The 21,369-nt window shown below is 45.2% G+C and overlaps 6 non-coding genes across 6 annotated transcripts; all 6 read left to right on the top strand.

Moving 5' to 3' along the window:
• Positions 1-257: 257 nt before the first annotated feature.
• Positions 258-357, top strand: LOC127311015 (small nucleolar RNA R11/Z151). Its single transcript, XR_007857509.1, has one exon. It is a non-coding gene; the product is annotated as a small nucleolar RNA R11/Z151 (small nucleolar RNA).
• An 87-nt stretch (positions 358-444) lies between these two features.
• LOC127311014 (small nucleolar RNA R11/Z151) lies at positions 445-544 on the top strand. The gene has a single exon (XR_007857508.1). It is a non-coding gene; the product is annotated as a small nucleolar RNA R11/Z151 (small nucleolar RNA).
• Positions 545-623: 79 nt separating this feature from the next.
• LOC127311016 (small nucleolar RNA Z152/R70/R12) lies at positions 624-717 on the top strand. The gene has a single exon (XR_007857510.1). It is a non-coding gene; the product is annotated as a small nucleolar RNA Z152/R70/R12 (small nucleolar RNA).
• Positions 718-771: 54 nt separating this feature from the next.
• On the top strand, positions 772-952 carry LOC127311006 (small nucleolar RNA Z112). The gene has a single exon (XR_007857501.1). It is a non-coding gene; the product is annotated as a small nucleolar RNA Z112 (small nucleolar RNA).
• Positions 953-992: 40 nt separating this feature from the next.
• Positions 993-1,132, top strand: LOC127311036 (small nucleolar RNA snoR2/U65). The gene has a single exon (XR_007857529.1). It is a non-coding gene; the product is annotated as a small nucleolar RNA snoR2/U65 (small nucleolar RNA).
• A 61-nt stretch (positions 1,133-1,193) lies between these two features.
• LOC127311102 (small nucleolar RNA SNORD14) lies at positions 1,194-1,313 on the top strand. Its single transcript, XR_007857591.1, has one exon. It is a non-coding gene; the product is annotated as a small nucleolar RNA SNORD14 (small nucleolar RNA).
• Positions 1,314-21,369: the final 20,056 nt, after the last annotated feature.

Genomic DNA, 21,369 nt, shown 5'->3' with positions numbered 1-21,369 from the left:
TTGACCAAGCAAGTCGCGTTACCAAACCCAAATTCGGCCCGCTAACGAAAATCTCTGCTCATTTTGCACGGCCCTGAAGGAAACCCTAGCCCCATCTTCGCCCCTATTTATACTGACCACCCGGAGGTCTCTACAACCCATCTCAGAAACCCTAGCCGCCATCTGCCTCGAGCCCCACCTCAGAGATTGTAATTCATCTCGTTTTTCCGTTCGTCTCTTGATTTATCGTGTTGCCATTAGATTGGATTAGTAGGAGATTGCTTGTGATGATTCAGGTCCGAGAGGATCTTAGCGGATTTCGGTGAGGCGAATTCGTTCGCCGTTGATCGATTCATGTTGTTACACACACTGAAGCCTTTTCTCCGATTCGATTCTCGATTACCCTTTCTATAGTTCGTACTTTTTATTTCGAAGAGTTTCCGATGCGTTTAGATTGGAATAGGTTGGCTGGTGATGATTCAGGTCCGAAAGGATCTTAGCGGATTTCGGTGAGGCGAACTCGTTCGCCGTTGATCGATTCATGTTGTTACACACACTGAAGCCTATCCGATTCTTTCTCTATTCCATTAGTTTGTCTTCGGTTTTGATTTCCATTGTCGTCTCGTTTTTGTATATAGATCTGTGATGCGATGATGATTCATATAGGTTTTCGGCAGTGGTGGCATCTGTCACCGTGAGCCTACAAACCAAAAACGACTTCTCTTTCCACTGAGCATTGCTTTGATTCATTTCTTCATTTTATTGCTTCTTTTTTCTGCCGTTTCGTAAATTATCTCAGTGAAGAGCTCTTGACCAGGAAGTGCCGTATGACACTGTAAACAACAGCTGCTTCTATGGCGCTGCAAGTGTCCATCCTTGATCATAACCTCTGTGGTTTGGTCTTGGCTGGGATACCATTTTGCATCGACTTGATTCAGCTGTGTGCATGATTTTAAACGGGTCTCTGAGGGATTTCTTATTTATTTTATTTCGTATTTGGTTTCTCTGATTTGGGCACGATGCCACGTCTCCGGTAGCCACAAGCATTGACCGGAGATGCTACATTGTGCCGATAGCAAGTTCTTTCACATTTGATAGGAACCTGTGGCTGCAAATCTATGGTTACACAGAGCCGTTTTTTGTGATTACATTGCAATCTATATTTACGTCGCACTATTTTTTTAGTATTTGTGTGAATTTGGGAATTCAATCCATGGCGATGATGATAAAACTAAGGCTTGTTTCTCAAACATTCGCAGTTGCCGCCTAAGAGCTTTCGCCCAGCCAGGCTTGAGAGCTAATGCTGCTAATTCCTTCCTTGGATGTCTGAGCCATGCTAAATTTCCCCTGATTTCTTCAATGTGCTGTTTTATTTTCTTTTTTTGCTGATGAAAGACCTAGGGGAGTTGCAGATGACGAATGCAATATGCTTCTACTTGAGCTAGACTCAGATGTTTATAGATTGAACGTAGGATTTCGGATTTCGGATTGTGCGGAATCATACATGTAAACGGAGAAGCACCCAAGTTTTGGATACTGGTCCCGTTTCTCTTTAAAACCTGTGTTAGTCAATTTGTACGTGACTTGTTATTATGATTGATATGTGGCTGTGTATTGGAGATTAATGCTGCTAAGTGTTTGGATGTAACGATTTTCCTTCTGGCATGTTGTGACTACTGAAGATGTGATCCTATATTCTAGGATGAAACGTTCGACTATAACTAAAAAATGTCTTTCTGATCCTATCTGATGACATTACTGCTAGTGCTTGAAAATATGTACAAATTTCCTCTGAAGTATCATCATGGTTTCCTTCTGGCTCCTATTCGATTATTACATGTATGCTGTTTTTCTCTTTGTTAGAGCATCTTTAGCTGTTGGGCTCAGGTGGAAATCCCGTCCTAGCCCATGTTCCCAGCGTTATTGAATTTTTTTGACAAATAATGGTGAATTCAGCCAAAACAATCCGAAATTTGTTCAGACATAAGAAATTTTATCATACAGGTGAGTTTGTACATATATAATACTCCCTCCGTCACATAAAAGATGTCGCCACCCCTTCCTCCGCTAGTTCATTTTCGAATTTGCAAAAAAACCCCGACTTCCTTCAAATCGATTCATATCTTGACAAATCGATCTGAAATCTTTGCGATTCTCCTCAGTCCGTTCCTCGCCCCGCAAATTCCGGCGTCCCCGACGACCGCCGCTCCGGTCGATGTCTCCCCGCGGCCGCCTCGCCTGCCCCTGCTCGCCGTTGGATGGATCCCGCGGGTTTCACCGTCGAAGGGATCGAGCAAGGTCGCGCTCCGCTCCCCGACGAAGGAATCGAGCAAAGTCGCGCCGTCGTAGGGCTAGCATCGGCGCGGGGAAGGAAGGCCGCGCCACTCCCGCTCCAGTCTCCTCGGCCCGTTTCCCGTCCGCGAAGTCGACCTCGCCTCGCCGCCGCGGCCGCCGCTCGGGAGGACAAGGATGAGGAGGCCGGCAGCAGCAAGGTCGCCGCCACGAAGACGCAGACGGTGGAGCTCCACATGGTGGGATTCGCCAAGGACGACGTGCTCAAGCAGCGGCGCTGGAACCGGATTGCGCAGGAGGAAGCCCTCCTTACTCGGCGAGGAGGAGCGGGCCGCTATCCTGCTCATGGCGCTCTCCTCGGGCGTCATCTACGCCTTGTTGGATCGATCTTTGGTTGTCTGCAGTAGTAGTAGCCCTCTGACTCTGCAATGTAACAGCAATGGGGATGAATGAACTATTGTACAGTAAAGAGCAGAGAGGTCGTGCTCCTTGCGAGGTCCCTGGGTGGCCTGGACAGAATCAGAAGCAAGCCGGCGGATTCAGATCGGGAAAGACGCCTATTTTGCTCGTGCACCAACTCCCCATCGGCGGCTGCTACTTAGCCGGTGGATTCAGCTCGGGAAAGACGGAGCCGGTGCGCACGGCCTCAGCGCTACCTCGACGTGGGGCCCTCGGTCTCCTAGCTCCGTCCGGAAACCACCACTGCAGTTCTAGCAGCGTCGCTTCATATCCGGCCGCCGGAGGATCCCCTTTTGAACTCGAGGAGGAAGATGACGACACGCGGGAGGAAGAGGAAGGAGTCGGCTTGGGCGGGAGGGGTGGTGGATCAGGGCGGAGGGTGGCTTCCGGTGGCGGGCGGAGCGTCGCGCCGTGGTGGCTGGCTTCGGGAGAAGGCGACGAGGACGGGACGGGATCGCTCGGAGGAAGAAAGGGGAGGTGGGAGGACAGATTCGCTCAGGTGAAAAAATGCGGGGAGGTTATCGCAAATATGGCACTGCGACATCTTTTATGTGACGGAGGGAGTACATATATTTGAATTTAGCTAGTTGAAACATGTACTAAAATTGAAACACGGCATGCTGAAACGGCACCGGCGTTGACGGCGGCATTCCTAGGATGGGGTGTTGTAGCCTTGATGTGTGCGAGTACACTGGTGAGCGTGTGGCTTGGCGCACCCACCGGTCGGCCACCCCTGCTGTTGGCGGATATTGGCCGGCCACCCCCGCTGTTGGGTGCGCCGAGCCTTGTGCATGAGTCCTGCCTTCCACTGGTGGTTGAAGCTGTTGTTTGTCGTGCCTTCGCCGTGGCCTGCTATTTGCTTGCTGGAGATGGATTGGGGAGAGAAGAGAGGGCTGGGGAGAGGAGGAAGATGGTAGTGCTGAATGAGGTCAGACGCGGTAGGTTCCGCGTTAAATAGAGGGAGTCGCGCGTGAGTCTTATGCGACAACATTAGCTCGCCGCGTCAAAGCCACCATGGCGAGGAAGAAGCTGCGCGCTAGCCTCGGCCAACCGCACGCCCCATCGGTAGAGAGGACAGGGTCCTCCATCACAAACCAAAACCAGCATGCTGCACTCCAGCTCCTCCTTGCCACCAAGGCTGTCCAGGAGAGAAGTCACAGCGTACCTTGCTGCACGAAGAAGGATCCCCACCTCGCCTCCACGGCTGGCCTGGGGATCACCGTCTTCACAGCAGGCAAAGGATGGAGAAGAGCCTGTCGCCGCAGACTTATTGAAGAAGACGGCGTTGCTAGCCGCCTCATCTCCCTCCGACCACCAGAGTAGAGAAATCGCCAGCAGCAACCCTAGCTTGGCCAAGATCCGGCGGCGAGGATCCGGGCCACCGCTTCCTCTACGTGGCATCCGCCCACAATGGTGGCAAACAGCCACAAACACCTAGAAATCCTATAGATCTACAACTAAGCTACTTCGGCGCTTCACCTCCACCGCCTCCGGCCGACTATTCCGGTGGAGTGGCTTCGGATCGGCCCGGCGGAGAGAGAGGGGAGGGCCAAGTACTGTAGCAAGGTGAGGGCTATCGGGGGGGGGGGGGGGACTCCCAATAATTGCTAGCTAGTAAATGCACTCCGTGAAGATAGCGCACTCACCAAACTCCCCTCTCATTGAACGCTTCCACAACCTCCTAGCAATTAGACTCAACCTGCAGTCTATTACAACCCATTTGGATAGCCAGCTGAAGACCTGGGGCGGGCGGAGCCGGGGGCCGGCGACCGACGTGGCTAGGGGAAGGGCGGCGAGCAGGGTGGGGATGCGGCCAGGCAGGACTATGCCGATGAGCCAAGGGAGGGGCCATGGAGCTTTCTACCGGCGAAATCACTAGTCCGGCGGCCAGGGGATGGGCGGGTTGCGGTCGACCGCGTTAAGGAGATCGATCCCGATACCACGTTCGTTGGCGAGGAGTTCTGCGTCGAGGCGGTCTGCGACGGGGCGGTCGGTCGTCGGGAACCGTCCAGGGGAGGAGCGCGAGGGGAAGGGCGGCCTGCACGAGTGGATGTGCGCCACGGGGAAGGAGGCGACCTGCGCCAGGGGAGCGGCGGTAGCCTGCGCTAGGAGAGTGCGGCGGCTGCATGCGGCAAAGGGGAGGGGTGAGGAGAAGAAAATGAGCGAGAAGAAGCAGGCGGGCTCGGGTCTAGGGGTCTCTCGCGCGGAATCCAAGGAGTTTTGCGGGATGTGTTCAGCCCGGTTGAGTTGTGAAGCTTGATTTGAGCTTCACAACCCAGCTTGGCTGAGGAGCGTTTTTCGTATGAGGTGGGCTATGCTTAGATGTGTTGGCCCGGGCTAACAAACACATGTATCTCCAAAAATTTCGGTTGAGATGGAATTATCTGAGTTGCCTCGGTCTACCAAACACACCCTGAGTGTTATGGCCCTCCGCCATTACCGCTGAGTCTACATTAGGCAAGAGCATATAGGACGATGCAATAAACTCATCCTTTGCATTGCGCAGAACCGCACTCGCCGCTCCTGCTTTACAATCATCGTGGAAGGCTGCATCCACATTTGGCTTCACATCCACATTTGGCTTCACATAGTAGTCCTCCGGTCTTGTCCATTTAATCCCTCCATTAGAAATATGTTTACCATATACTGTAGATGCATTAGCGACAATAGACAAAATAGAGAACCTGCATTTGATCATGGGAGGGGTTTTGTCATCATGAGTACGTTGTCTCCGAAGCTACTCTATATAGGTACTACCTGGTTGTGAACCACTTCCTTAAGATTAACCGTGGTGAAATCTTGGATATTGTTATCTGACAGACATAACATGTGCTCCAAAATGGCCGATCCTGATCTTTCCACATCAATAGCATCTGATAACTTCCCAAAGCTGTTTCGCTGCTGGGCATAAGAATAGCAGATGACGAACATCTTCAACATCTAAATGACAAATTAGACATTCACTACTCTCCCCAATGAGCCTTTTACTAGCCAAATCGATTTCCAAATAGGGTTTAGAGATGAGGAGCCGGGCAAAGCCAGTTGCTGCGCCCAAGCATCAGAGTGGTGTCTCCACTGAAGGTAATATGCAGACTTTACCGTGTACATTCCATGAGGGGTAACGCCCCATGCAATGAAGTCATTAAAACCATTTTGATTAAGAGGAATTTTTAGAATTCGCACACATTCATCATTGAATAGACTATTGAAAAGTTGCACATCCCAGTAACCTGTAATCGGACTGATAAGTTCACCGACTTTCGTATAAACCGCCCTAGCCCTAGGTGAAAGCACTCTTCCATCAGGACTTGACGGAATCCATGGATACGTCCATACATATATTAATAGACTCGCCAGTGCCGACATGCCAGATATAACCACGTTTAAAAGTTGGCAACCCCACAATAATGCTACACCAAGTAAAAGAAGCAACTGCCTTAGGCCCTGCTTTAAGGATATCACCACCAGGGTAATACTTTACTCTCAACACACTTACACAAAGAGAATCCGATGTCAAGATCAACCTCCAAATCTGCTTAGCCAACATTGCAAGGTTAAAAGACTGGAAAGCCCTAAACCCCATGCCACCCTCATTTTTGGGATAACAAAGTTTCCACCATGCGAACCAATGCATATTTCCCATTCTTATCATCACCCCACCAGAATTGAGTAGCCCATCATCCTTTTACATACTCCTTTTGGAATTTGAAACACTGACATGACATAGACGTCTGGGGTAGCCTGTGCCACTGCCTTCAATAAGATTTCTTTTCCTCCAATAGAGAGCATTTTCTCCTTCCACCCATTTATCCTCTGAATTATTATTTCCACAAAATGTAAGAAGCATTCACTCTTGTCAGCCCCAACAAACGTAGGAAGTCCAAGGTACTTATTAGAAATCGCCTCTGTATTGATATTAAGAGTCTCACAAATTTTCGCCTTAACCAACACATTTGTGTTTGGAGAGAAGAAAATACTTAACTTAGACACACTCACTAATTTACCAGAATTAGCACTGTAGGTATCCAAAACTTATTGCAAGGAAGTTGCATTATTCATTATCAGCTTTCATGAGAATGAGGGAATCATCAACAAAAAGTAAATGTGAGACTGATGGTGCATTTCTGCACAACCTTACCCCATCTATGCCACCAACTTCTTCTTCATACAACAAGAGACTAGACAATCCTTCTGAACACAAAAGGAACAGGCAGGGAGAGAGATGGTAATCCCTACCTAAGCCCTCTAGTGGGAATAAACATATCAGTTTCCTCAAAATTGAACCTAACTTGATACTTCAGAGAGCCATCATCAACCCAATCCACTTATCAACAAACCCCATCTTCCTCATCATATTCTCTAGGAAGATCCATTCAACTATCACAAGCCTTGTGCATAGCAAGCTTGACAGCACAAGAACCATTCGAGCCTCCTCTTTTATTTTTGATTGCATGGATAGACTCATATGCCACCAACACATTATCAGTAATAAGCCTCACATGAATAAAAGCACTTTGCATAGGGGAAATGATATCTGGAAGAATTCCCTTCAGCCTATGAGCCAACATTTTCTTGATAATTTATAAATGACATTGCACAAACTTATTGGACGATATTGTGTAATATTTTCTGGATCATCAACCTTAGGAATAAGGACAACTGTGGTATTGTTCCATTCATCCGAATAACGCTAGAATTCAGAGCTTGAAGAACCTCTTGAGTAATTGCTACTCCAGAGATATCCCAAAACTTTTTATAAAAAACAACATGGAGACCATTAGGCCCTGATGCTTTGAGATCACCAATACTGAAAGCCACCTTCTTAACATCATCAACATCGAACGGAGGAAGCAGCAGGTTATTCATGGCCACATCCACTCTAGGGTTAATTTTCTCCAACATAGCAGGATCTACAGCATGAACCTCCGACGAGAAAATGTTAGTAAAATAGTTAAGAATTAAAGGTTCCAAAGCTTCATTACCTTCGACCCAGGTTCAATTATCATCTTTCAGTTTAGTGATTGTGTTTTTCTTCCTTCTAGCAGAAGCAAAATTATGGAAAAAAGAAGTATTCTTGTCCCCTTGATGCATCCAATTGGTTCCGGAACGTTGCGCCCAATATGTCTCATCCTGTTTCAATAATAATTCTATCAAATTGGCCATCTCCTTTGATGTCGTCTCATTGTCTTGTTTCTTGATGTGTGTTGTTGGAGTATCTGTTGGGCTGTTTTCTTGTTCTTTGTTGTGGCCCATCTGGCCCAACCCAGTCGTGACCTATATAAGGTGCTTCTATGTCTGTAACCCTAAGCTGAGAGAGTTCCTCCCTGCAGCCTCCTTCTACCTCAGGTTAGGCCCTCACCTCTGTCCACATGGTATCAGAGCAAGGGGCAGTGAGGGCAACGACGGGAAGGATTGCCAATCTGGAAGCCTAGTCTGCTGTGGCAGCTAGGAGGAAGAGGAAGAGGAAGAGGAAGAGGAAGGAAGTAGGCTGCTGCGGCGGCTGGGAGGAAGAGGAAGGGAGCAGGCTGCTGCGACGGCAAGGAGGGGAAGGCAGTGACGAGTAAGGAGATGAAGAGGGCATCCTGCGGGTAAGCCCTTTGGTGTTTCTGAGAGGTTAGTTTGGTGTCAAGCATGGGGGACAACGGGGATTTGGCCAAGGCTCTGGAGAAGCTAGCAGAACTTATCACTACCAAATGAGATGGAGGAGGAGGATCTGCTCGAGGGGGAGCAATCGTTTCCCATACCAACATCGGTCAGAAACTTGAGCTGCCGGCGAATGAAATCAAGTTGGAAGGAGTGGCCAACTATCTCCGGTGCTTAAGGAGGGCGTTGTTGATTTTGAACTCGAAAGGGCTGGATGAACGTGTGAGTGGTGAAGCTACAGAACCAGTGGACAAGGCCAGTCCGGAATGGAAACAGTGGAATGCCATAAATTCTCTGATTATGGCATGACTGCTTAACTCTTTGGTTCCTAACATTGCTGCTTCTGTAGAGGCACTCACAAAAGCTTCAGAGGTATGGGACACCTTATGAAATCTATATTCTGGAAAGGGGAACACTATGTTGATTGCTGAGATTGAGGATAAAATGCATGACTTGCAACAAGGAAACAAAACTGTGATGGCATATCTGGCTGAGTTGCAGCATCTTTGGGGAGATTTAGATCATGTTGATCCTCTGGAACTTGCCCATGGGGAATGTGTGAGTGCTGCTGCAAGATGGATTGAACGTCGGCGAGTGATACGTCTCCGACGTATCGATAATTTCTTATGTTCCATGCCACATTATTGATGTTATCTACATGTTTTATGCACACTTTATGTCATATTCGTGCATTTTCTGGAACTAACCTATTAACAAGATGCCGAAGTGCCAGTTGCTGTTTTCTGCTGTTTTAGGTTTCAGAAATCCTAGTAAGGAAATATTCTCGGAATTGGACGAAATCAAAGCCCAGGGGCCTATTTTCTCACGAAGCTTCCAGAAGTCCGAAGGAGAGACGAAGAGGGGCCACGGAGGGGCCACACCCTAGGGCGGCGCGGCCCCCTTGGCCGCGCGGCCCTGTGGTGTGGGGCCCCGTGCCGCCTCTTGACCTGCCCTTCCGCCTATAAAAAGTCTCCGTGACGAAACCCCAGTCACGAGAACCACGATACGGAAAACCTTCCGAGACGCCGCCGCCGCCGATCCCATCTCGGGGATCCAGGAGATCGCCTCCGGCACCCTGCCGGAGAGGGGAATCATCTCCCGGAGGACTCTACGCCGCCATGGTCGCCTCCGGTGTGATGTGTGAGTAGTCTACCCCTGGACTATGGGTCCATAGCAGTAGCTAGATGGTTGTCTTCTCCCCATTGTGCTATCATTGTCGGATCTTGTGAGCTGCCTAACATGATCAAGATCATCTATCTGTAATTCTATATGTTGCGTTTGTTGGGATCCGATGAATAGAGAATACTTGTTATGTTGATTATCAAAGTTATGCTATGTGTTGTTTATGATCTTGCATGCTCTCCGTTACTAGTAGATGCTCTGGCCAAGTAGATGCTTGTAACTCCAAGAGGGAGTACTTATGCTCGATAGTGGGTTCATGCCTCGCATTGACACCGGGACGATGTGAAAGTTCTAAGGTTGTGTTGTCTTGTTGCCACTAGGGATAAAACATTAGTGCTATGTTCAAGGATGTAGTCACTAGTTACATTACGCACCATACTTAATGCAATTGTCTGTTGTTAGCAACTTAATACCGGAGGGGGTTCGGATGATAACCTGAAGGTGGACTTTTTAGGCATAGATGCAGTTGGATGACGGTCTATGTACTTTGTCGTAATGCCCAATTAAATCTCACTATACTCATCATGATATGTATGTGCATGGTCATGCTCTCTTTATTTGTCAATTGCCCAACTGTAATTTGTTCACCCAACATGCTGTTCGTCTTATGGGAGAGACACCTCTAGTGAACTGTGGACCCCGGTCCAATTCTCTTTACTGAAATACAATCTACTGCAATACTTGTTCTACTGTTTTCTGCAAACAATCATCTTCCACACAATACGGTTAACTCTTTGTTATAGCAAGCCAGTGAGATTGACAACCTCACTGTTTCGTTGGGGCAAAGTACTTTGGTTGTGCTGTGCAGGTTCCACGTTGGCGCCGGAATCCCTGGTGTTGCGCCGCACTACATCCCGCCGCCATCAACCTTCAACGTGCTTCTTGGCTCCTCCTGGTTCGATAAACCTTGGTTTCTTTCTGAGGGAAAACTTGCTGCTGTGCGCATCATACCTTCCTCTTGGGGTTGCCCAACGAACGTGTGAAATACACGCCATCAAGCAAATTTCTGGCGCCGTTGCCGGGGAGATCAAGACACGCTGCAAGGGGAGTCTCCACTTCTCAATCTCTTTACTTTGTTTTTGTCTTGCTTAGTTTTATTTACTACTTTGTTTGCTGCACTAAATCAAAATACAAAAAAAAATTAGTTGCTAGTTTTACTTTATTTGATATCTTGTTTGCTATATCAAAAACACAAAAAAATTAGTTTACTTGCATTTACTTTATCTAGTTTGCTTTATTTACTACTACTAAAATGAGTAATCCTGAAGTTGAAGTTCGCACGTTTAAGCAACGAGGGGGAGAATGTTTGAGAGATGCTTGGTATAGAATTAGCGATGCTCATAATAGATGCACTAAGAAGCACTCCACCATTATTTTACTCAGGAATTTTTATGTTGGTATCTCTAGCTGGAATAGATATGTTCTTGATAGTCTCGCAAAAGGTGACTTCCTAAGTACTCCTGCATTAGAAGCTAGTTGTATTATTGAGAGCTTATTTGGAATACCCCCTGTTGATAAAGCTAAAACTGAAATCTCTCTTGAAGATGTTATGAAAAAATTGGAAACCATAGAGAAAATTTTTCCAAGTATTGAAGCTAAATTGGAAATATTACTTGATAAAACTGATGAACTTGATAAATCCTTAGGAGGAATTGATGAAAGAATTAGTGTCCTAGGAACTAATGCTGTCCATGATGATCAAATCAATAGGATTGACGAACTTGAAAAAGCTATGGGAACCTTGGGTTCAACATTTTCTTCTCTTAAATATAAGGAGAAAGCTTATGTGGGTAAGGAGCAAAAGTTTATGTATGTCTCTAAAGTGACTAGACCAAAGAAGTATTATTATAGGCCTAAAATTGACAAAGCCCTTAGTACCACTATGGATGGGGGAGCTCATGATAACAATGCACCATCTCTTGATAATACTTGATACACACTTTCTGCGCCTAGCTGAAAGGCGTTAAAGAAAAGCGCTTATGGGAGACAACCCATGTTTTTACCTACAGTACTTTGTTTTTATTTTGTGTCTTGGAAGTTGTTTACTACTGTAGCAACCTCTCCTTATCTTAGTTTTGTGTTTTGTTGTGCCAAGTTAAGCCGTTGATAGAAAAGTAAGTACTAGATTTGGATTACTGCACAGTTCCAGATTTCTTTGCTGTCACGAATCTGAGTCCACCTCCCTGTAGGTAGCTCAGAAAATTAAGCCAATTTACGTGCATGATCCTCAGATATGTACGCAACTTTCATTCAATTTGAGCATTTTCATTTGAGCAAGTCTGGTGCCATTTTAAAATTCGTCAATACGAACTGTTCTGTTTTGACAGATTCTGCCTTTTATTTCGCATTGCCTCTTTCGCTATGTTGGATGAATTTTTTTGATCCATTAATGTCCAGTAGCATTATGCAATGTCCAGAAGTGTTAAGAATGATTGTGTCACCTCTGAATATGTCAATTTATATTGTGCACTAACCCTCTAATGAGTTGTTTCGAGTTTGGTGTGGAGGAAGTTTTCAAGGATCAAGAGAGGAGTATGATGCAACATGATCAAGGAGAGTGAAAGCTCTAAGCTTGGGGATGCACCCGGTGGTTCACCCCTGCATATTCTAAGAAGACTCAAGCGTCTAAGCTTGGGGATGCCCAAGGCATCCCCTTCTTCATCGACAACATTATCAGGTTCCTCCCTTGAAACTATATTTTTATTCCATCACATCTTATGTGCTTTTTCTTGGAGCGTCGGTTTGTTTTTGTTTTTTGTTTTGTTTGAATAAAATGGATCCTAGCATTCACTTTATGGGAGAGAGACACGCCGCTGTAGCATATGGACAAGTATGTCCTTGGTTTCTACTCATAGTATTCATGGCGAAGTTTCTCCTTCGTTAAATTGTTATATGGTTGGAATTGGAAAATGATACATGTAGTAATTGCTATTAATGTCTTGGGTAATGTGATACTTGGCAATTGTTGTGCTCATGATTAAGCTCTTGCATCATATGCTTTGCACCCATTAATGAAGAAATACATAGAGCATGCTAAAATTTGGTTTGCATATTTGGTTTCTCTAAGGTCTAGATAATTTCTAGTATTGAGTTTGAACAACAAGGAAGACGGTGTAGAGTCTTATATTGTTTTCAATATGTCTTTTATGTGAGTTTTGCTGCACCGGTTCATCCTTGTGTTTGTTTCAAATAAGCCTTGCTAGCCTAAACCTTGTATCGAGAGGGAATACTTCTCATGCATCCAAAATACTTGAGCCAACCACTATGCCATTTGTGTCCACCATACCTACCTACTACATGGTATTTTCCGCCATTCCAAAGTAAATTGCTTGAGTGCTACCTTTAAAATTCCATCATTCACCTTTGCAATATATAGCTCATGGGACAAATAGCTTAAAAACTATTGTGGTATTGAATATGTAATTATGCACTTTATCTCTTATTAAGTTGCTTGTTGTGCGATAACCATGTTCACTGGGACGCCATCAACTTTTCATTGTTGAATTTCATGTGAGTTGCTATGCATGTCCGTCTTGTCTGAAGTAAGAGAGATCTACCACCATATGGTTAAGCATGCATATGTTAGAGAAGAACATTGGGCCGCTAACTAAAGCCATGCTCCATGGTGGAAGTTTCAGTTTTGGACAACAATCCTCAAATCTCAAATGAGAAAATTATTAATTGTTGGTATATGCTTATGCATAAAAGAGGAGTCCATTATCTGTTGTCTATGTTGTCCCGGTATGGATGTCTAAGTTGAAGAATAATCAATAGCGAGAAATCCAATGCGAGCTTTCTCCTTAGACCTTTGTACTGGCGGCATAGAGGTACCCCTTTGTGACACTTGGTAAAAACAATGCATTGTGATGATCCGGTAGTCCAAGCTAATTAGGACAAGGTGCGGGCACTATTAGTACACTATGCATGAGGCTTGCAACTTATAAGATATAATTTACATGATGCATATGCTTTATTACTACCGTTGACAAAATTATTTCATGTTTTCAAAATCAAAGCTCTAGCACAAATATAGCAATCGATGCTTTTCCTCTATGGAGGACTATTCTTTTACTTTCAATGTTGAGTCAGTTCACCTATCTCTCTCCACCTCAAGAAGCAAACACTTGTGTGAACTGTGCATTGATTCCTACATATTTGCTTATTGCACTTATTATATTACTCTATGTTGACAATATCCATGAGATATACATGTTACAAGTTGAAAGCAACCGCTGAAACTTAATCTTCTTTTGTGTTGCTTCAATGCCTTTACTTTGAATTATTGCTTTATGAGTTAACTCTTATGCAAGACTTATTGATGCTTGTCTTGAAGTACTATTCATGAAAAGTCTTTGCTATATGATTCACTTGTTTACTCATGTCATATACATTGTTTCGATCGCTGCATTCACTACATATGCTTTACAAATAGTATGATCAAGATTATGATGGCATGTCACTCCGTAAATTATACGTGTTATCGTTTTACCTGCTCGGGACGAGCAGAACTAAGCTTGGGGATGCTGATACGTCTCCGACGTATCGATAATTTCTTATGTTCCATGCCACATTATTGATGTTATCTACATGTTGTATGCACACTTTATGTCATATTCGTGCATTTTCTGGAACTAACCTATTAACAAGATGCCGAAGTGCCGATTCTTTGTTTTCTGCTGTTTTTGGTTTCAGAAATCCTAGCAAGGAAATATTCTCGGAATTGGACGAAATCAAAGCCCAGGGGCCTATTTTCTCACGAAGCTTCCAGAAGTCCGAAGGAGAGACGAAGAGGGGCCACGGAGGGGCCACACCCTAGGGCGGCGCGACCCCCCCCTTGGCCGCGCGGCCCTGTGGTGTGGGGCCCCCGTGCCGCCTCTTGACCTGCCCTTCCGCCTATAAAAAGTCTCCGTGACGAAACCCCCAGTACCGAGAACCACGATACGGAAAACCTTCCGCAGACGCCGCCGCCGCCGATCCCATCTCGGGGATCCAGAGATCGCCTCCGGCACCTGCCGGAGAGGGGAATCATCTCCCGGAGGACTCTACGCCGCCATGGTCGCCTCCGGTGTGATGTGTGAGTAGTCTACCCCTGGACTATGGGTCCATAGCAGTAGCTAGATGGTTGTCTTCTCCCCATTGTGCTATCATTGTCGGATCTTGTGAGCTGCCTAACATGATCAAGATCATCTATCTGTAATTCTATATGTTGCGTTTGTTGGGATCCGATGAATAGAGAATACTTGTTATGTTGATTATCAAAGTTATGCTATGTGTTGTTTATGATCTTGCATGCTCTCCGTTACTAGTAGATGCTCTGGCCAAGTAGATGCTTGTAACTCCAAGAGGGAGTACTTATGCTCGATAGTGGGTTCATGCCTGCATAGACACACAGGACAAGGATGAGAAAGTTCTAAGGTTGTGTTGTGCTGTTGCCACTAGGGATAAAACATTAGTGCTATGTTCAAGGATGTAGTCACTAGTTACATTACGCACCATACTTAATGCAATTGTCTGTTGTTAGCAACTTAATACTGGAGGGGGTTCGGATGATAACCTGAAGGTGGACTTTTTAGGCATAGATGCAGTTGGATGACGGTCTATGTACTTTGTCGTAATGCCCAATTAAATCTCACTATACTCATCATGATATGTATGTGCATGGTCATGCTCTCTTTATTTGTCAATTGCCCAACTGTAATTTGTTCACCCAACATGCTGTTCGTCTTATGGGAGAGACACCTCTAGTGAACTGTGGACCCCAGTCCAATTCTCTTTACTGAAATACAATCTACTGCAATACTTGTTCTACTGTTTTCTGCAAACAATCATCTTCCACACAATACGGTTAACTCTTTGTTACAGCAAGCCAGTGAGATTGACAACCTCACTGTTTCGTTGGGGCAAAGTACTTTGGTTGTGCTGTGCAGGTTCCACGTTGGCGCCGGAATCCCTGGTGTTGCGCCGCACTACATCCCGCCGCCATCAACCTTCAACGTGCTTCTTGGCTCCTCCTGGTTCGATAAACCTTGGTTTCTTTCTGAGGGAAAACTTGCTGCTGTGCGCATCATACCTTCCTCTTGGGGTTGCCCAACGAACGTGTGAAATACACGCCATCAGCGAGTCATGAAGTTCTTGAAAGGTCTTAATCAAGATTTTGAGGGGAGAAGGGCTGCTTTACTGCATCAAACCACTACCCCTTCTCTCAAAGAAGCCATTGCAGCTATGCCCAGAGAGGAAGTGCGTCTGAATATGACAAAGGGAAGCGATTCTATGCCGCATCCGACCTTCTACACTACCGAGAGACAAGATATGAGAGACTGCTATACTTATGGACAGAAGGGACACTTGAAGCATCAATGTACCTCCTTTGCTACACCCAGTAGGGGGAGAGGAGGATGCACACATGGCAGAGGAAGCTACAGAGGAAGAGGTGATGGAAGAGGTGGTGGACAGCCATATGGACATCAGTATGGCAGAGGTGGTGGACAACCATATGGACAACAGTATGGCAGGGGTGGTGGACAGCAGCATGCTATATCACCCAAAGCACATATGGCAGCAGCTTCAGAGCCAACTACTGGACAATCAAAGGAAGAAGGACAGAATGAAACAACCTTTGGGAACTTTGCTCACTATGTCTACAAAGATGAAGGTAATATTGATCGAGTTTCTATAGCCACTCATAATACTAATTCAGATTGGATTCTTGATTCTGGAGCATCCAAACATGTTACTGGGAATATTAGTGAGTTTGATTCTTATACTAAGTATCCTCCCACACATAGAGGCACTATCCAAACAGCAGATGGCACATCACAATCTATAAAAGGGGAGGGGTCGGTGCAATGTACACCCAACATAAAATTGTCATCAGTTCTACATGTTCCCGCTTTTCCAGTAAATCTGCTATCTCTAAGTGCCCTGATTGAACAGCAGAACTACAGTATAATAGTTGATAGATAAATGTGTTTAATTCAGGAAAGGGAGAGCAGCAGGAAGATTGGGACCGCAACCAGACATAGAGGTCTTTGGCACATAGATCGTAACAAGATGGGGCATGATGCTAGTTCTGTGTTTGCTGCGATTGTTGGAGGAAAGGAGAGTATGGCACTAGTTCAACATTGTCGAATGGGCCACATGGCATTTGATAAAATGTTTCGAGTTTTTCCTGATGTAATGAATGGAGTGGACAAAACCAAATTATGTTGTGATGCTTGCGAATATGCTAAGCATACGAGAACCTCTTATGTTAGTAGAGGTATCAAAAGTGTATCCCCATTTGTGTTAGTGCACTCTGATGTATGGATGTGTCCTGTTGTGTCAGTAAGTGGCATGAAGTACTTTGTGACTTTTATTGACTGCTATTCCAGAATGACTTGGATTTATCTTATGCGTCACAAAGATGAAGTGTTCACTTGTTTTCAGAGTTTTTGTGCCTATGTGAAAAACCAATTCAATGTTCAGGTGCAAGTGATCAGAACTGATAATGGTACTGAATATATCAACAAACCTTTTGCTGATTTCTTATCTTCGCAAGGTATACTGCACCAGACTTCATGTCCGGACACTCCTCCCCAGAATGGAGTTGCTGAGCGGAAGAATAGGCACACACTTGAAGTGGCTCGATCTCTTATGTTTACCATGAATGTTCCCAAATTCTTATAGAGTGAGGCAGTTATGACTGGTACGTATTTGATCAACAGAATGCCTTCAAAGATTTTAGGTATGCAATCTCCTTACCAACTCCTTCTAAATAACAATGACTTTGTTGTACCACCCAAACTCTTTGGCTGTACATGTTTTGTAAGGGATCTGTTGGCAAGCTAGATCATCGGGTTATCAAATGTATCTTTATTGGCTATTCCTCCAGACAGAAGGGTTACAAGTGTTGGAGTCCCACTGACAGGAGGACATTTGTAAGCATGGATGTTACGTTTTGCGAGTCAGAACCATTTTATGATGGTGAGAGTGATCTTAGTGGCTTGTTCCAGGGGCTTGACCATCTTGGTGATGCTCAAGAGGGGGAGCAACAACAAGGTGGTGATCAAGAGCAGCAAGATGGTGACCAACAACAACATAAACAAATTCCTATTGTGGTGGAGATTCCTGCAATTCCTGGTACACCTACACCACCTAGACCCGTACCACCACAAAGATGGCTGCAGAATCCACTTCTGTACTCTAGAAGACAAGTATAAAGGGAGCAAGTAGATGCATTGGCGGAGCAATAAGACCAGGGGCAGGGGGAGCAACCTATTGGACCTGAAAATCAAGGAAGCACAAGTGTAGATTCTGCTGAGGAGAATCAATCTCAGACTGAGTCCAATAATAGCCTAGACTTGCCAATTGCAATAAGAAAAGGGGTAAGGAAAGTTGGGCCCCCAAAGCGACTGAGTTATGATGACTATGGTGTAGGAAATTATATGTGTTACGAGGCATTGTCACCCTCTTTTCGGGATTTTGTTGCCTCACTGCAAACTGTATCTGTTCCTAAGGATTGGAAGGTAGCCAGGTTGGACTCGAGATGGTGCAATGCTATGATGGAAGAATTGGAGGCCTTGAAGAAAAATAAAACATGGGAGTTGACAGATCTCCCTAAAGGAAAGCATACAGTAGGTTGTAAGTGGATCTATTCTGTAAAACATAATGCAGAAGGAAAAGTGGAGAGATATAAGGCTAGACTTGTGGCAAGAGGATATAGTCAGACTTATGGTATTGACTATGATGAGACGTTTGCACCAGTGGCAAAAATGAGCACTATCAGAATATTGATCTCTTGTGCAGCAAATTTCGGATGACCCTTGCATCAACTTGATGTCAAAAATGCATTCCTGCATGGTGATCTTCAAGAGGAGGTGTATATGGAGATGCCACCAGGATTTGTCAGACCTGAAACTAAAGGGAAGGTATGTAGACTGAAAAAATCTCTATATGGTCTCAAAAAATCTCCACGGGCCTGGTTTGATAGGTTTAGACAAGTGATGTGTGGCATGGGATATGGTCAATGCAATGGAGACCATACCTTATTTTACAGACATTCTGAGCAGAAAATCACTATCCTTGCTGTGTATGTTGATGATATTATTATCACGGGAGATGATGATGTTGAAATCGCAAAACTGAAAGGATGCTTGAGTCAAGCCTTTGAGATGAAAGATTTTGGAAAACTTAAATACTTCCTTGGAATATAAGTTGCAAGATCGTCAAAAGGGATATCACTATCTCAAAAGAAAGTATACATTGGATCTCTTAGATGATATGGGCATGCTTGGGTGCTGAGTGGCTTCAACCCCTATTGACCAAAATAATAAAATCACAACAGAGTCTGGAGAACCCATAGATAAGAATAAATATCAAAGACTTGTTGGAAGACTAATATACTTATGCCACACAAGACCAGATATATCATTTGCAGCGAGTGTAGTGAGTCGCTATATGCATGATACGAGGGATGGACACTTGGAAGCAGCTCAAAGAATCTTGAGATACTTGAAAGGCACTCCGGGAAAAGGATTGTGGTTTAGAAGTAATGGACACCTAAATGTAGATGGATATTGTGATGCAGATTGGGCTAGCTTCCTAGATGATCGAAGATCCACCTCAGGGTATTGTGTTTTTGTTGGAGGAAATTTGGTGTCATGGAGAAGTAAGAAACAATCTGTTGTCTCGAAATCAACAGCCGAAGCAGAGTACAAAGCTTTGTCACAGGGCCCGGGTGAAATGTTGTGGGTATGAAACCTTCTAAGAGAGCTGAAAATTTTAAGGCAAGGAAGCTTGAAAGTGTGGTGTGATAATATGTCTGCCATAAACATAGCAAACAACCCTGTCCAGCATGAGCGCACTGATGGCGTGTAACTCACACGTTCGTTGGGAACCCCAAGAGGAAGGTATGATGCGCACAGCAGCAAGTTTTCCCTCAGAAAGAAACCAAGGTTTATCGAACCAGGAGGAGCCAAGAAGCACGTTGAAGGTTGATGGCGGCGGGATGTAGTGCGGCGCAACACCAGGGATTCCGGCGCCAACGTGGAACCTGCACAACACAACCAAAGTACTTTGCCCCAACGAAACAGTGAGGTTGTCAATCTCACCGGCTTGCTGTGACAAAGGATTAACCGTATTGTGTGGAAGATGATTGTTTGCAGAAAACAGTAGAACAAGTATTGCAGTAGATTGTATTTCAGTAAAGAGAATTGGACCGGGGTCCACAGTTCACTAGAGGTGTCTCTCCCATAAGTCAAACAGCATGTTGGGTGAACAAATTACAGTTGGGCAATTGACAAATAAAGAGGGCATGACCATGCACATACATATCATGATGAGTATAGTGAGATTTAATTGGGCATTACGACAAAGTACATAGACCGCCATCCAGCATGCATCTATGCCTAAAAAGTCCACCTTCAGGTTATCATCCGAACCCCCTCCAGTATTAAGTTGCAAAGCAACAGACAATTGCATTAAGTATGGTGCGTAATGTAATCAACAACTACATCCTTAGACATAGCATCAATGTTTTATCCCTAGTGGCAACATCACAACACAACCTTAGAACTTTCATCCTTTGTCCCAGGTGTCAATGCAGGCATGAACCCACTATCGAGCATAAATACTCCCTCTTGGAGTTACAAGCATCTACTTGGCCAGAGCATCTACTAGTAACAGAGAGCATGCAAGATCATAAACAATACATAGATATAACTTTGATAATCAACATAACAAGTATTCTCTATTCATCGGATCCCAACAAACGCAACATATAGAATTACAGATAGATGATCTTGATCATGTTAGGCAGCTCACAAGATCCGACAATGATAGCACAATGGGGAGAAGACAACCATCTAGCTACTGCTATGGACCCATAGTCCAGGGGTAGACTACTCACACATCACTCCGGAGGCGACCATGGCGGCGTAGAGTCCTCCGGGAGATGATTCCCCTCTCCGGCAGGGTGCCGGAGGCGATCTCCTGGATCCCCCGAGATGGGATCGGCGGCGGCGGCGTCTCTGGAAGGTTTTCCGTATCGTGGCTCTCCGTACTGGGGGTTTCGTCACGGAGGCTTTAAGTAGGCGGAAGGGCAAGTCAGGAGGGGGCACGGGGGCCCCACACCACAGGCCGGCGCGGCCAAGGGGGGGGGCCACGCCGCCCTAGGGTTTGGGCACCCCGTGGCCCCACTTCGTTTCGTCTTCGGACTTCTGGAAGCTTCGTGGCAAAATAGGACCCTGGGCGTTGATTTCGTCCAATTCCGAGAATATTTCTTTACTAGGATTTCTGAAACCAAAAACAGCAGAAAACAGCAACTGGCACTTCGGCATCTTGTTAATAGGTTAGTTCCAGAAAATGCACGAATATGACATAAAGTGTGCATAAAACATGTAGATAACATCAATAATGTGGCATGGAACATAAGAAATTATCGATACGTCAGAGACGTATCAGCATCCCCAAGCTTAGTTCTGCTCGTCTCGAGCAGGTAAAACGATAACACAGATAATTTCTGGAGTGACATGCCATCATAACCTTGATCATACTATTTGTAAAGCATATGTAGTGAATGCAGCGATCAAAACAATGTATATAACATGAGTAAACAAGTGAATCATATAGCAAAGACTTTTCATGAATAGCACTTCAAGACAAGCATCAATAAGTCTTGCATAAGAGTTAACTCATAAAGCAATAATTCATAGTAAAGGCACTGAAGCAACACAAAGGAAGATTAAGTTTCAGCGGTTGCTTTCAACTTGTAACATGTATATCTCATGGATAATTGTCAACATAGAGTAATATAATAAGTGCAATAAGCAAATATGT

Source organism: Lolium perenne, chromosome 6 (assembly GCF_019359855.2).
Source record: "Lolium perenne isolate Kyuss_39 chromosome 6, Kyuss_2.0, whole genome shotgun sequence".
NCBI classification, from domain to species: Eukaryota; Viridiplantae; Streptophyta; class Magnoliopsida; order Poales; family Poaceae; genus Lolium; species Lolium perenne.
The sequence above is the reverse complement of the archived record's forward strand: the minus strand, read 5'-3'. Positions and strand labels throughout refer to the sequence as shown.